This window comes from Achroia grisella, unplaced genomic scaffold (genome assembly GCF_030625045.1).
Source record: "Achroia grisella isolate CSIRO2021 unplaced genomic scaffold, CSIRO_AGI_Agris_v1 utg1023, whole genome shotgun sequence".
Classification (NCBI taxonomy): domain Eukaryota; kingdom Metazoa; phylum Arthropoda; class Insecta; order Lepidoptera; family Pyralidae; genus Achroia; species Achroia grisella.
In genome coordinates, this window is record NW_026712560.1 from 971664 (window position 1) to 987062 (window position 15399).

Here is a 15399-nt window from a genome sequence, read left to right on the forward strand (position 1 = left end):
TTAAGATCGGCGTCATTTTTGAACGCCCCGGTTTAGCTAATGCAGCCTTAGTTAATAAAAAATTTCTAGACGGATTTAAATTAAAGGCAAGTATACCAGCTTCAGCCACGGAAGTAACTGGAGTAGTTCAGCATGTTCCTACGCATCTATCGAACGAACAAATATACTCTAATATAACCAGCTCAAAAAATATTGTTTGTGTACGCAGATTCATGAGGCGTATTAAAGGTGATGATAACACCTTTACAATGCAGCCAACTAAAACCGTCTCCATCACATTTTCCTGTCCTGTACTTCCTGACACCGTCGACCTGAATAGCTGGCGCTTTGTGGTGAGGCCTTACATACCTCCTGTAAAGCAGTGTCTTAAATGTTTAAGGTATGGTCACATCGCTAAGTTTTGAAAGAACGCTGAAAGATGCTCAGTATGCGGAAATAATCATAATTTCAGAAACTGTTCGGCAAATATTAACGAAGCCAAATGTTGTCACTGCAATGGTAATCATATAGCCATTTCATCATAGTGTCCTATTAAGAAAAAGAAAATAGAGGAGAATAAAAATAAAGTACAAAGTTATGCTGATATTGTTAGAGAGAAATCATTTCCTCAATTAGGCAGTACCAAAACTTCACCTTCGGCACAATTTATATCCCTACTTAATTCTGACCAAATTTTAAATACCCTATTAGAATCAATTGTTAAAATTATAACATTGAATAGAACCAATGACAAAACAATATGTACAGAAAATATAAAACAAGTTCTCCTAGAGACATTACAGAATAAAAAAAAACCCAGATTAATCTTTCTTTCTTTAACTTTTTATTTCTTTATGGACCATATAGTAATAGTCCAGTGGAATGCACAAAGTTTAGTAAGTAATCAACAAATCTTTACACATTTTCTATTGGAGAACAATATTCATATTGCTCTGATATCAGAAACCTGGCTAAAAGCCTACTATAAATTAAATATTAAAGGCTTTAACATTGTTAGATTAGACTCAGGCAATGACCACAACGGCGTTGCAATTTTAGTTCATAAAAGTATAGAATTCAGTAAAATTGATACATATAGTGATGATTCCTTACAGAATATTGCGGTACGATTAAAATATAAAAACACAGAAATGTCAGTTGTTAGTTTTTATAGCCCAAATAATTGTAGTCCACGTTTTAACAAAAATAAATTCAGTAATCTTCTTAATAGTATTCCAGAGCCCATGTTGGTTGCTGGTGATTTTAATGCTCATCACACAGCATGGGGTTGCTCGTCTATTAATGCTCGCGGTCGTGACATTCTTGAATGTATTGATGGTAACAACTTGGTCCTCTTAAATGATGGTACACCGACTACAGTAGGATCACACAGATGGCAGAGTAATGCGCTTGACCTTACTATTGCATCCCCTTGCATATCTCTTGCTTCACATTGGATAGTACATAATGATCCCTTAGGTAGCTACCATTTACCTGTAATAACAAAAATAGTAATTGATAACAATTGCTCTAGATTACCAGAATCCTTAGATTATCCCAAATTTCATAATTACAATCTTATAGATTGGACTGTGTATAAGAAGACCACAGATAGTTTGTTACAAGATTTTACACTTTACACTTATAGTAATTCACCCCTGCAGTGTTATACTAAATTAATTGATATTTTAAATTTAGCTATAGACAAATGTTGTATATCAAAATCAAAACCCATAAGCTCTACAAATGATATTCCTTTTAAAAATAAAAGGATTCCATTACCTTGGTGGAATCAAAAATGTACTCTTGCAGTAGATAACTCTAAACAGGCATATGTTAATTTTAAAAACGACCCATCAGAGGCAAATTTTATTGCTTTTAAAAGGTTACAAGCCAAAAAAAAATTAATACTTAAAAGAGAACAACCAATTAGCTGGAATAGGTTTTGTCAAAATTTTAATCGCACCACACCCATTTCCAAAATTTGGAATACTGTTAAAAAATTCAATAAAACTTATGTATATAGTCAGATTTCAAATAATAATAACTGGATTTCTAATTTTCTTAAAAAATATACTCCTGACACTGTCGAGACCCAATTTAAATCACACATTAATGAAAATAGTAACAAATTAAATTATTTAAATAAACCCTTCACTTTTTATGAATTTAATGCAGCCATATCTACCCGAAGAGATACAGCATTTGGTCTCGATGGCATAGCATATAAATTATTAAAAAACCTCTCTTATAACTCTAAAAATATTGTTTTATGTATTTATAATGCACTGTGGAAAGATTCACTTATTCCTTCCGATTGGAAAAAAGATTGTATTATTCCAATTTTAAAACCAAACAAAAATGCAAATGAAATAGATTCCTATAGACCTATAACTCTGACCTCCTGCATGGGAAAAATATTTGAGCAATTATTAAAACAAAGACTAGAATTCTACATAGAGAGTAATTGTTTATTGCCAGCAAATCAGTTTGGTTTTCGTAGAGGTAAATCTGCCTCTGAGAGTGTTACTCATCTTCATATTGATATATTTAAAGCACTTAAATGCAATGAAGTTTTGATTGGGGTATTCTTTGATATTATCGGTGCATTCAATAATGTCAATCATCACATTCTCACTCTGGAACTTGTTTCTATTGGTATACCTGGAAAAATTATAAACTGGGTCTATACCTTTTTAAATGGTAGAGAAGTTTTTGTTAAAGTTAACAAGCAGTTAATAGGACCTCGTCTTTCTTATAAAGGTGTGTGTCAAGGTGGAATACTTAGTCCATTACTCTTTATCCTCTACATACACAAACTTAATTTAATTTTAGGACCGCATGTCAGGAATCTTCAATTTGCAGATGACCTTGTTATATACTTTTCAGGCCCAGACATTAATAAAGTTACAGAAATAATAAGTAATGCATTGTTAAGATTAACAGATTACTTTAAATACCTCAATTTAGATGTAAGCCCTGACAAATCTAAAGTAGTAATATTTTCTAAAACTAATAAATCATACAAAAACATTAAAATATTATATAATAATTCACAACTACCTATTACTGCTGAAGTTAAATTTTTAGGTGTTATTTTTTGTAGCAATTTGTCTTGGAACAAATATGTTGATTATTTACTAGGTAAAGCTTCCAAAGCATTTAATATTATCAAAGCTCTATATAAATGTGATCCTAAGATCCTTTTAATGCTGTACAAATCCTTGATTCGCAGCCACTTTGAATATGGCTATCTATGTTTTGGTTCTGACCAAAACAAGCTTCATAAACTTGAAGTACTTCAGAATAATAATTTAAGATACATAACTGGTGCAATGAAAACAACCCCTATAAATTCCTTACAAGTAGAGTGCTATATACCACCATTAAACCTGAGATTCTGGTACTTAAAACAAAGATTCATCCTAAAATTATTATCCTTTTCTGAAGACCCACTCTTACAAAAGCTCAAACATATTACTTCTTTATTTCCCCTTTCTAATTCTAAAACAGTTCCCTATATACTTCATGATTTCTCTGACTCAATCAATATTGATCAGCAATACAAAATTCACAAAAGCAATAGATTTTGGAATTGTTACCATGGACCATTTGAAAGTAAATTTCCAAATATTTATATTGTAATTGACTCTGAGTTAAGGACCAAACAAGAAGTTTATAACAAGTTGTCTACATTTTCAACTCATCAATCCATATTTACAGACGGTTCTAAAAACGAATCGAGAACATCCTTTGCTCTATACTTACCAAGTATCAGAACCGGTCATGGAACTAGAATACATAAAGAATTTAGTATTTTTTCAGCAGAATCTTTGGCTATTTTAAATGCACTTTGTTATATAAAAGATGATAGGGGCAATTGCAAAAAATGGTTAATTGTCACAGACAGTATGAGTGTTTTAACTGCTCTTCAAAGTAACAAACTACATTATAAAACCAATTATATCATAGATAGCATTAAGCAAATATTATATGAGCTCTCATTGGAGTGTTATGATATTATTTTATTATGGACACCATCACATATTGGTGTTTTCGGTAATGAAAACGCAGATTTCCTGGCAAGAACTATCACCAACAATGACATTGGCGTTGTCAAGGATGTTGCCATACCTTATTCCGACATTCTTTCTATAGTTTACAAGAGTTTTCGTCAAAAATGGATTGAACAGTGGCAACTTTCGCTAAAGACCAAGGGTAATTGGTTTTACTCCATTAACAAAAATATTCATTCCTCTCCCTGGTTCACTAAATCTAGAGTTTATAAAAACCGGAAATTTTACACACTCCTTATACGACTTCGTTTTGGTCACGCTAGATTCAATAGTCATTTGTGCCGAATGAAAATAATTGATTCAAATGCATGTCAAGAGTGCAATAACAGCAGTCAGACCCTAAATCACATATTTTTCGAATGTTCCGCTTATAATATTCAACGCTTGGTCTTTATTGATAATTTACTGAACATTTACAAGAAACCGGAAAAAATCCCGCGCGACATCCAAGACATGCTAACTAATTTTGAAACATATATACCTATATATTTATACGTTACCTCGATATCGATGAAACTTTAAATAATTGATACAAGGATATGGACTACGGATAAGACTTAAATTTTGAACACGAATGAAAACATAATAAATAAATATACATAAGAATTGGCCTTTGGCCTCATCACTTGTTCAAATATGAAGAAGTTTAAAAGTAGACTAGGCTGTACGGTCTAAGGATCTTTGCCTGTTCCATCACTGAAAAGGAGATGAACGAATATGGAAAAAAAAAAAAAAGTGTACCTACCTATGACAACAGTGAAGTGAATTTTAGTAGGTACCTTTATAACATTAGTAGGTACCTTTACAACATACTACACACAATCTATATTAATATAATATTTTTAGTTCTCCTAAACTATTTTGACACTGATTTAGCCGAAAAAAGTAATAATACTTACTTAAAAGTATTTACAAATTTTTACATGAAAACTAAATTCATTATGATGTGGTTTTCTTGTAAATATCACGCCTATTTACAAGAAAACCGCATCATCATGAATTAGGGATAATAGTTATGGTAAATGCGGTAATCTCAATCGACATAATGTAAATTCTGATTAATATCACAGATTACGAGATATTTAATTAAAAAAAATATATTTTTCATTAAATATAAAAACCTAATTATTTATGGACGAGCTTCTTAGCATTCCATGAATTCGCCGTACTGGAGCCGTGTCTATCGTGTGGCAGAAAGAGCAGTTAACGGGACTTGTGGCCTGGGTGTAGGTTTAATGGGTCCCTTGACAACCTATGTCTAAACTGAAGGTGAGTTGCGGTTCTCTCCGGATTGTGAATATATTTCGATAGTATACCTCTCGCTCCCATTTTCACCACATATCTATAAGTTAATCACAATGCCACTTTTACCTAATTTTATTTATTTTTATTAAATGATTATTAACTATATTTGCTTAACCTGGCGCTACCAGTATTATTTATATACGATATTTTTATTTTCGAAAATAGTAATATACATACATATTATATGTGGTCAAAATGGGAGCGAGAGGTATACTAGCGAAATATATATTCACAATCAGGAAAGAATCCAGACCATAGTCTGGATTATGAAACACCTGCATGTAGGTCTGTAAAACTGAAATCTATTATTTTGTAATAGCTCAATACCTATATGAAATTATACAAATAATTCATTATTTATTTTTCCAAGTTTTAGAATGGAAGATTTTCTCAATGTGATTTTTTTTAAGTTTCAATAGGCTTTACTCCAATGTTAGTTTTCAAATTATCTACTAATATTGTCTCAACTGATATAATTATTTTATCCACTAGATAGCAATCCAGCACAATCTATATAAGTCGTTAATACTATTCGCCAATGTATCTATGTGGTATAGAATTATTAAAACTGATAATATTGAAAATATGAAAGTCGTTGAAAAGGAGTCGTCTCGTGCCAACTGTCAATTACTAAGTCACTGCCACTACCACTTTAGACAGTCGGAATATTCCGTTCTTGATCAGCAACAATTAAGTCAATCTAGTGAGTTTGCATACTGACTGGCGCCATATTATGACCAGGAAGGAGGCGGGCTAATATGTAAAGACTTGAAACGTATAAAATACAATTGTTATGTTTATGAAAAACATACCAATTGAAAATATTATTATATTGACTATCATAAAACCTCATAAGATAATTATTCTGTTAACTGATAGGTACTAAGATTTAATACCTATTTAAAAACATCACTTGTTAATAACAAAATACGACTACAATCAAAGGAAACCGGATATGACGACAGAGTTGCTATAACAAGTTATTAACTAGGTAGGTAGGTATATACCTACATATTTAATATTCATATCCACATTTTTCGTTAATTAACTCAAATAGGTACATAGGCGGCTACTAAATTGGCTACAAAATTATTAAATATTTCCGCTTTATTTCTATTCATCATTATACCTACCTGTACCTAGCTTTCAAAATGTTGCATGTGGTATGTCAGTCACTGTGTGTGTACGCGTATATTTTACGCGTTATATTTTCTTACAATAAGAGTATTAATCCGGCACGTTTACACGCAACATACTACATATTACAGTCAGGATAATATTTTCTGATCTTAATCTAAAAACAATATCTAGGTAAAAATGTTTTTTTAAGTACCTACCCAATTAAAGTGGCAAACGTGCTGACGGACTCAGTATATATGTATGTATGCTCCGTCGTCTATGTATATGAATAGCACTATGGACATCACGTTATCATGTGGTGTCGATATCACTAGCGTAGCCATTCCGGAAGACTAAGATATTGTCTCCTGTTATTTTACTGCTTTATCTCACTCTTCAGATGGAACACATTTTACAAAACAAGTTATTAGGCGGCTGAAATAGATGAGATATAGGTACGCAGACGACTTTGTACAAAATGTATCTTGGTAAATATAAGCTATGAGCGGAGAAGAATATTAGCGTGCATGTATGTGCATGCATATAGGCAGCTAGAGCGTGGGGGTGTGGCGATAAAGTTATAACATTATGAATGCAAACGTCTCCCAACGTGTAGACAAATGTGTTACACACTGTTGCATCAGCAGTTACTACTTTCTGATCAAGTTATTATTTTAATGACTTATCTATTAACACACTCATTGGTTACCAAGTAAAATATGAATAGAAATTTTCTGAGCCCTTATCAGGTGACTGTGTAGAAATATTCTGAAACTGTGTAATAATATTCCCGGCTAAAGTAATGTGTACCTACTATGTTACATTATTAACATTTTTTTCCTCATTTATTAGTATTTACAAATACTGAAAATATATTCCTTGCATGTTAACAAGCGTATGGATAATTTTTTGATGCATTGTTAGTTGTTATACACAATATTTCCTTAAATTTCTCGCGGGTGACGCACGAATGAGGCCGTGGCTGTTGGCAACATTTGATTGGCCGACCTAACCAAGCCTCCATACGTCATCCATACTACACTCGTGCGTGTCTGAACACTAAACCCTTGACATTTAATCTAATGTATAATATATAACCACTAAATACAGTAGGTACATTTTTTGTAATGTTATCATTACAAAGAATGTACTGTATTTGCAATTATTTGCAGATATACCTACTTATGTATCTATAATAAACAGTGTGTAAATAAAACAAATGACCCTTGTTATTTATTTTTAACTTTTAGTTTTGTCATCACGTCTTTTATACTTGTGAACTATGACGTCCTATCTTTTATATTTAAGTTTTTATAGATTTGTTTCCATTAATATATTGATAGAAGTTATCAGGAACTCGGCATTACCTGCGGCCAAGTCAAATAGACAAAGCGAGGTCTATTTTACTCTTTTCTATATTGAAACAACTCATAATACTATTAAGCTCCTTGCATGCAAGGATATGATCTTTTTTAAATATATGTATTTGAAATGTAAGGTTAATTGTATGCATTTTATCAAATATTTTTTGTATTACTTTGCAAATACTTCTTAAGAACTATTTTGTATTTGCAACATACGAAATGCTTTTGGAAGTTTGTGGAAGAATAAATCACTGGATTAGGTAAAGAAATTTATTCAAATCGTAATTGCAGTTGTGCGTCAGGAAAAGCAACGCATAAGAGAGTATGTCAGGCATCTTAAATGATTTTTTAAAAAAGGAGGTTCTCAATTCTACTGTATTCTGTATTGTCTTGAATAGAACGTTTGTAGATAATATTATTTTTAACAAAGATATATAAATATAATAATGGCAGAAACATAAAGTATTGACTGTCCAGAAATATGAGACATAGGTATAAATTTTGTATAAAAATAACAAAATTATTTCATAGCATATTCAAAGAAATTAACAACTTCACTTTGCATCAGATACTATTAAATACCGGTGTAGAATTACGCTATACCTTTGAAGAAATTAGTAATACCTATTTATTAAAATTATATAGTATTAGGGACAAGTAGTATAACCAAACAAAACTTTATCTTGCTAATTGAACATTCACATAATATCTAATTACTAATATAGAAATCGACAAGAATCGATAAAGGAAGATTAATAAAAGATAGAAATGATCACAAACACGTACCCTGTAATTAGCCAATATGTTTAAGATGTATTTTCATGCAATGGAAATATACATACTTAATAAGCAAATCAAAGATATATCACGTTATTAATAAGTAAATATTTCATTGTGCTAATAAAAGTCACATTCAGCTACAAAATATGTATTTCAGAGCTATTTAATCTGTAGAAGGTTGAACTAAAATGCTCATAATCTTTGTGTGAAGGTAAAGTGCGTTTGAAAATACTGTTATATATTTTGGTTATACAGTCTACTAATAATTAGATCAATACTTATAAAATTGTTTGCTTTAACCACAGATAAGATAATATTACATACCATAGTTGTTATACTTTCAATATTTTAATTTATAGAAGCCTTTCATGAAAAGCGTCTGAAACAACTTTGTTACATATATCTATGTATCTATATTAATATCAACTTAATGCAAGTACTAATCTATTATTTGAATAGCGTGTTATATTCTAAATTAAAATAATTATCATCTAGCAATTGTAATTGCAATGGCAAACAAAGTGAGTGTCAATCTGATGGCACGTGGCTACCATTGCCTTTTTACATGAACCACCAACCACCAACTTTTGTACATTATTTCAAAACTAATAGTCAACCCCATAAAAAGTATCTTTTAAAATATTCTAAGACTTCTTTTAAAAGATACTTTTAATCTAGGATTAACTTTATTTTCTGGAAATAATTGTAGATTCTCGCGTACATACATTATATTATCTTATATTTGCGTATTATAATTACATTAAATTGCCAAGAACTGGTAAGAATATTTGCTTCTTTGACTTTTTCTATTATCGAGTCACGACCTCCCATGCAATATACAGCACGAATGCCACGTTTTTGCAATATAAATATATTTTGAATGTCCGCTTAATTTCCTCATAATAATATTAATATAAATATTATTCCTATAGTACCTAAGTATTATTGCATATGGCATTGTATATACTGCAGAATCCATCCACGCCGCAAGGCTCTGATGTGGAATCTGATTGAGGTACTCATAATATAATATGTACTCCAAAATATCTATTTCTTCTTCTTAGAGTAGCAGAAATTGAATACCAATTAGTTAGTCATTAACCAATGCAAGTTACGCCACAATACACGATTTATATCACTGTAAATTAGTTAAAAATTAATAAATTATCATTTCATATCATTATCATTACATTTATTGTCATTATAATTTGTAATTATACCCTGCATAGCAAATGGGAGACGTGTATGTATCTTTCTGTGTATATCTTTGCCTATATAACAATATTGGTATACGTGGTAATTCAGACAATTTGAAACGGATGTGACATTGCTCACGCACGCAGTCAGATGAGGGTCAATTGAGCCGAAAGCATAAAAAACTTGTCCTCTTGAAGATCCATTAGGAGGCCATTTGCATCAAATCTGATTGACGTCATATGATTTTATCTGTATCTTTATAAATAATAAAAATCAGTTTCGAAATATCATATAACAGGTAAAAATACTGTTTATCACGATTACTAAGTATTTACCTTAGTAGGTAACTAAATACCTGTCGATAGAGTTTCTTAGGAAAAGATGTGGTACGTTGATATTTCTTTAAGTCTAAATGTGAAATATAAGATAAAAATTGTATTACCAACATGTAATTAATATTTTATGTGTTACTAGTACCTAACATATCTAGAATTTCGGAGCTACTATTCCGATATCTGACTTTCCTGTTTTGTTACTTTAGTTTATATTTTCCAATCCAAAATAACCGTTAATGGTAATCCGTAACTAAATCTATACGACATATCGACTAAGTGTTACTACTGGAAAATAATTCAATTCGCCATTGGAAAATTTGGGTAATCAATAATATGTATGCCTACGATCCATATTAACTTTACCTTTAAAAATAATTTAACGTAACCCAAATCACATGGTGTGACCGCATCATATCCTCAAAGTGCTAAATAAATGAACATTGAACATTTTTATAAAAACAGTGCTTGTTTCGTGCACCAGTGTCTACACCGATGACCTCGAAGTGGAACACAAACAAACCTTCATTCACACATAGACGAATAGAAGGTGTGTTCGTGTACATGCACGAGATTGGAAATATTATGCAGGCCAACACACAAGGATATTCGCTTACTGTGTAGGTAACGTAATGGCGCCAACCGCCGCGCCACCCAGCGAAATCAACACCGACAACGAATGGTCACCAGACCGTCTCGCCTCAGCTCGTCGTCTTCTTTCTACATAGTTGAATAGAATATTTTTATATATCTGACTTTAGAACAATAAAACTATTCTATTTCATTATATTCTGAAAGTGTAGTCTCTACATAGATACACGGCAATATTGAAATGGTAATGGTAATATATATGGTTATCAAATAACCCAGTTTTACATAATTTCTAAATGGGTCGTCTATAATCTACATAAGTACATACCATAATATGACGTAAAACACTTGAGTGGTTTTTACTATGATGATATTTATGTACTTAGTATGGAAAGATTAATCGAATCATATCTAATGCGATACATAGATGCCTATGGCATATCCGCCTATAAATAACAACTGAACAAACAAATTATAGCAATATACTAATGACATGCCTACATGCCACACCTCCAAACACATAATCGTATACTATATTAAACATATACTAGTACTTAAATATTGTTTATGTTGAGCAATTTGATATATATTATGAATTTTGTTATGCCGAGATTAGTTTATCAATTTTAACTTGTAGGTCCTCATAATTCAAAATACGATTATTCGATAATTCTGAAAGTATAAACTCAGGCTTATAATGCATGATAATAAAACTTAAATAAAATAAAACAAACGTTTTAACGTTTGCGCTAGTACCTGATGGTGAACTGGCTACTGCCTAATGATGCAATTAGATAAATGTATCCATCTTCCAATTTTCTTGGGTTATATCTACATTTTTGTGTTTATCTGAGCATTTTCTTCATGTTATGTACATACATACATAGTACCTATATACATATTTACGGAAAAATGTATGCGTATACCAGTTGTCTAAAATTTACACTACAAGTACTCTGTTTGTGAGTAGATGGCCCTGTGCATTAAGTCCAAGGTCGTATTTGTGTATATATATTTATTTACGGAATTTAACCAAATTGTTCTTTAATAAATAGAAGATTCGAAATTATTTCAGTTTTAATATAAGTACTTTTATTCTAAATTAATAATCTTTTTTAGATATCTATCCAAATCATGTCACTTTTTCAATACAAGTTATATACTATCTATAGTATATAACTTGTATTACTAATATAATTAGATAATTAGTAAGTGACATATCAAATAAATTAATATTTAAACATAATTTATTTAAACTTTAATAAACGTCTCTACTTCTGTAACTGTTCTATTGTTATGTTACTAAAAAGTATTTTTTTTACTTTAATACCATTGTAAATAATACAATAACTTGTCGTGAGCAAAGCAATAAATTCAATTATGTAGGTATTTTTAATTGTATTATCTCAACTTGTTGGAAATTATTTTATATACCTTTTTATTGTCTATATTTTTTATAATATTATATTGTTTTTATATGACATAAGTCAATTCATTATACAAAAATATTCTATCAACTACTACGGTGCCGTTTTACTTTTTGCTCGTCATCTTGATCTCCATCCTTCACACAACTACAATACTATAACCACAGTCATAATTGACACATTTAAATAAATAATTGAACTTCAAGATTCAATTGGCAATCACACAACACCTACTACTAACTTTATTTTTTTAATTTATTTCTACTCTTACAACTTTTTTCACAGGTTAACCATTAGAAAGAAGACCTCTATTGTATTAACTATAGAAGTATTTACTTAAACTTATATTCTTGTAGTATTTTCTGGTTTTAAGCAAAACGTATAAATAACTCTCTAGCTTCTAAGTGTAAATATACCAAACAGACATATTTCACTAATCGAAAGGTTATAGTGATATATAGACATAGACATTCTAAAAAGTTTACCATGCCGCATAAAACATGTATACTTACAATATATATTCTATAAATTAATCTACAGTGAGACCAAACAACAGGCAGGCTCGTTTAGTCTTAGACAATACATTCCTCCAGTACCTTAAGCCATCACAATTGTCACTCCAGAAAGCCTACAGTGTTGTGTGCAAAATATTTATAAATAACTAGAAACATATACAAGTTAATGGCTCTACTGATGTGGCAGTCATCGTATACGAACACATAGACATTAAATCATCATGTATTTTGATTCCCGTTGTATTCAGTGACTAAATTTACGAGGTTATAGACGCACAATAACACATACCACATTACTGCCCTTTAAACCATAACAAAGGTAAGTAAGTAAGCTGCTTAGCAGCAGAAATAAACAGATAGAATACACGCAGGCGACTTCGTACAAAATCCACATGGCCGTATAATAATTGTACCACTGTATGAAAATGTAATTTGAACACGCCGTACTTAATCTGTGTGTGTAATTCTAAATCGGATAAATATATGTTATTCCTCAAGTGCACCTTCATGTCATGAGTAATCGTGACACCTCGATATTTCCAACAATACCAATACCTTACATGGTTAATTTTACCATACTCTTGCTAACAATCAAAATAAACTAATCCATTTGAAAAACCCACATAAACTAGCTTGAAGTAAACCAAAAGCAATGAACATTTATTGCAGACATTTAGTATGTCGGAATTGTTTATTGTTGTTATTAACTACCTACTCATATGACACGCACATCGGTCATACGATATTTTTATAAATATGTTGACAAATTGTTGGATCGTATTGTTTCTTACAATCTAACTGTAGGTAGGTGTGCCTGAAAATGAAAACACAGGTTTCATTTTCTAAAATGTAGTCTTAATTTAGACAAGTCTTTCATCGAAGTCAAAATTCATTTAGCTTAGGAGGTAATATTATATTATCTGTGGCGTAGGTATCTGTTACACTACTAGAAATGGAATATAAAATAACTAGAGCAACTTACTTCGGTAGTATATATACTACTAACATGTAGGTACTATAGATATAGATATATTTAGATATAGTTAAAAACTAAACAAATTTTTAATTAATATAGGAAAATTAATATCTAAAACTTTTTTTTATAATCAATATAACTATATATATAAATTCAATTTTTTTTATAATCGATATAAAAATATTACATGCCGCCTGAACGCTTCTTGAAATAATTTAAAACTATACAATCTTTAAAAATAATTTTGCTAATTATGTTTATAACGTGTATTTCTTTTTAAGTTATGTAAAAACATAACAAAAAGACATATTGACCCCGACGTGATTTGAACACGCAACCTTCTGATCTGGAGTCAGACGCGCTACCGTTGCGCCACGGAGTCGACAAAAGAATATTCCAAATTAATGTACTCTTCAGTAAAAATACTTTTATATTCATAAATATTATGATAAGATAAAATTTATTTCTTTCTATTACCTCATATTATTAATAGAAATAGAAAGTACAATTATTTTAAAGCTAACTGAAAAGTACCAATAGCGCCATCTATCTTCCTTCAGAGTAAATGTTTACAGTGATAAAATTTCACAAATGGCCTAACGTAGCAGACAAGTGTGTTAGAACCTATTCATATATTTTAGATATTACATTAATTAATTACAATTACTTTCAACGATAAAATTTAAATTTATTGTAATTTTGAAGACATGTTACTTTATAGTTGGAAGTAAATCTCGCGTTAAATGAGTAAACATGTAATTAAAATTATTTTTAATGATTAAAATGAAATTATTTTTAAATATTTATTTTAAGATAATTGTGAAATAAACTGATTATTAATTTCAGATAGTTCTCTACAAGCCCCTGTGGCCTAATGGATAAGGCATCGGCCTCCTAAGCCGGGGATTGTGGGTTCGAGTCCCACCAGGGGTACAAAGTTCTTATTTTTTCCTTACTGCTATAATTTTTGTTCAAAAGACAAAAGATATCGTAAACGCCACAGAGCAAAGTTACTACTACTGTGTTCTGTGAGAAAAAATCACATGAACTTTTGTGGAGACAAAGAAGAAATCTATTTGAATCTATGCACAACGTAGAGGTCGACCTGGTAGAGTACATATAGATTTTGGCTTGGCATTATCACAGTATTATGCAAAGGTGTGAATTTCGGTTTTACGTGATATAGAAGTTTTAAAATACAAAAAATGTTTGCAATGCTTTTAAAGTGTCATGTTTGGTAGGTACGCATTATTAATATAAATCTATTGTCGGTTCTTTAACATAGCCTATTTAATGGTATTTTATTTGCCAATTAACATTAAATATACGTATTATAATAAAAAGTTTTCGTGTACTTTTTTTTTATCTCCGGAGGATTTCACAATACAATTTTAAGTTAATTGTTTATATGGGAATTATCTAACATAATACACTGGCTAATAGCTGTGTATTTGCTCGTCTAAATTTCAAAGACTTGACCATGAGGGTTTACGAAAATCATTTCTTAATACCTTCGTTGCGTTTAATATAAAAAGAAATGACGTTGATTTTCAAAGTTGATATGCGCATTTACAGAGTTTATTAATTTATCTTTTAAATTTTAATACTTTATTATACATAAATTTACAAACATAACATATTTTAATATCTATTGAGAAAAGGTATGAATGTGTATGAGACTGTAGTACGTCTGTTATTATTAGTGCATCGTATTTCGTTTTGACACATACCTATATGT

At 30.5% G+C, this 15399-nt stretch overlaps 1 long non-coding RNA gene and 2 other non-coding genes across 3 annotated transcripts; 1 reads left to right on the forward strand and 2 right to left on the reverse strand.

Annotated features, from left to right (window-relative positions):
• Positions 1 to 1311: 1311 nt before the first annotated feature.
• LOC131840829 (uncharacterized) lies at positions 1312 to 1848 on the reverse strand. The gene is made up of 2 exons (XR_009357432.1): positions 1762 to 1848; positions 1312 to 1473 (listed from the first exon to the last, which is right to left on the reverse strand). It is a non-coding gene; the product is annotated as an uncharacterized LOC131840829 (long non-coding RNA).
• Positions 1849 to 13971: 12123 nt separating this feature from the next.
• Positions 13972 to 14043, reverse strand: Trnaw-cca (transfer RNA tryptophan (anticodon CCA)). Its single transcript has one exon. It is a non-coding gene; the product is annotated as a tRNA-Trp (tRNA).
• A 478-nt stretch (positions 14044 to 14521) lies between these two features.
• Positions 14522 to 14594, forward strand: Trnar-ccu (transfer RNA arginine (anticodon CCU)). Its single transcript has one exon. It is a non-coding gene; the product is annotated as a tRNA-Arg (tRNA).
• The last annotated feature ends 805 nt before the right edge of the window (positions 14595 to 15399 follow it).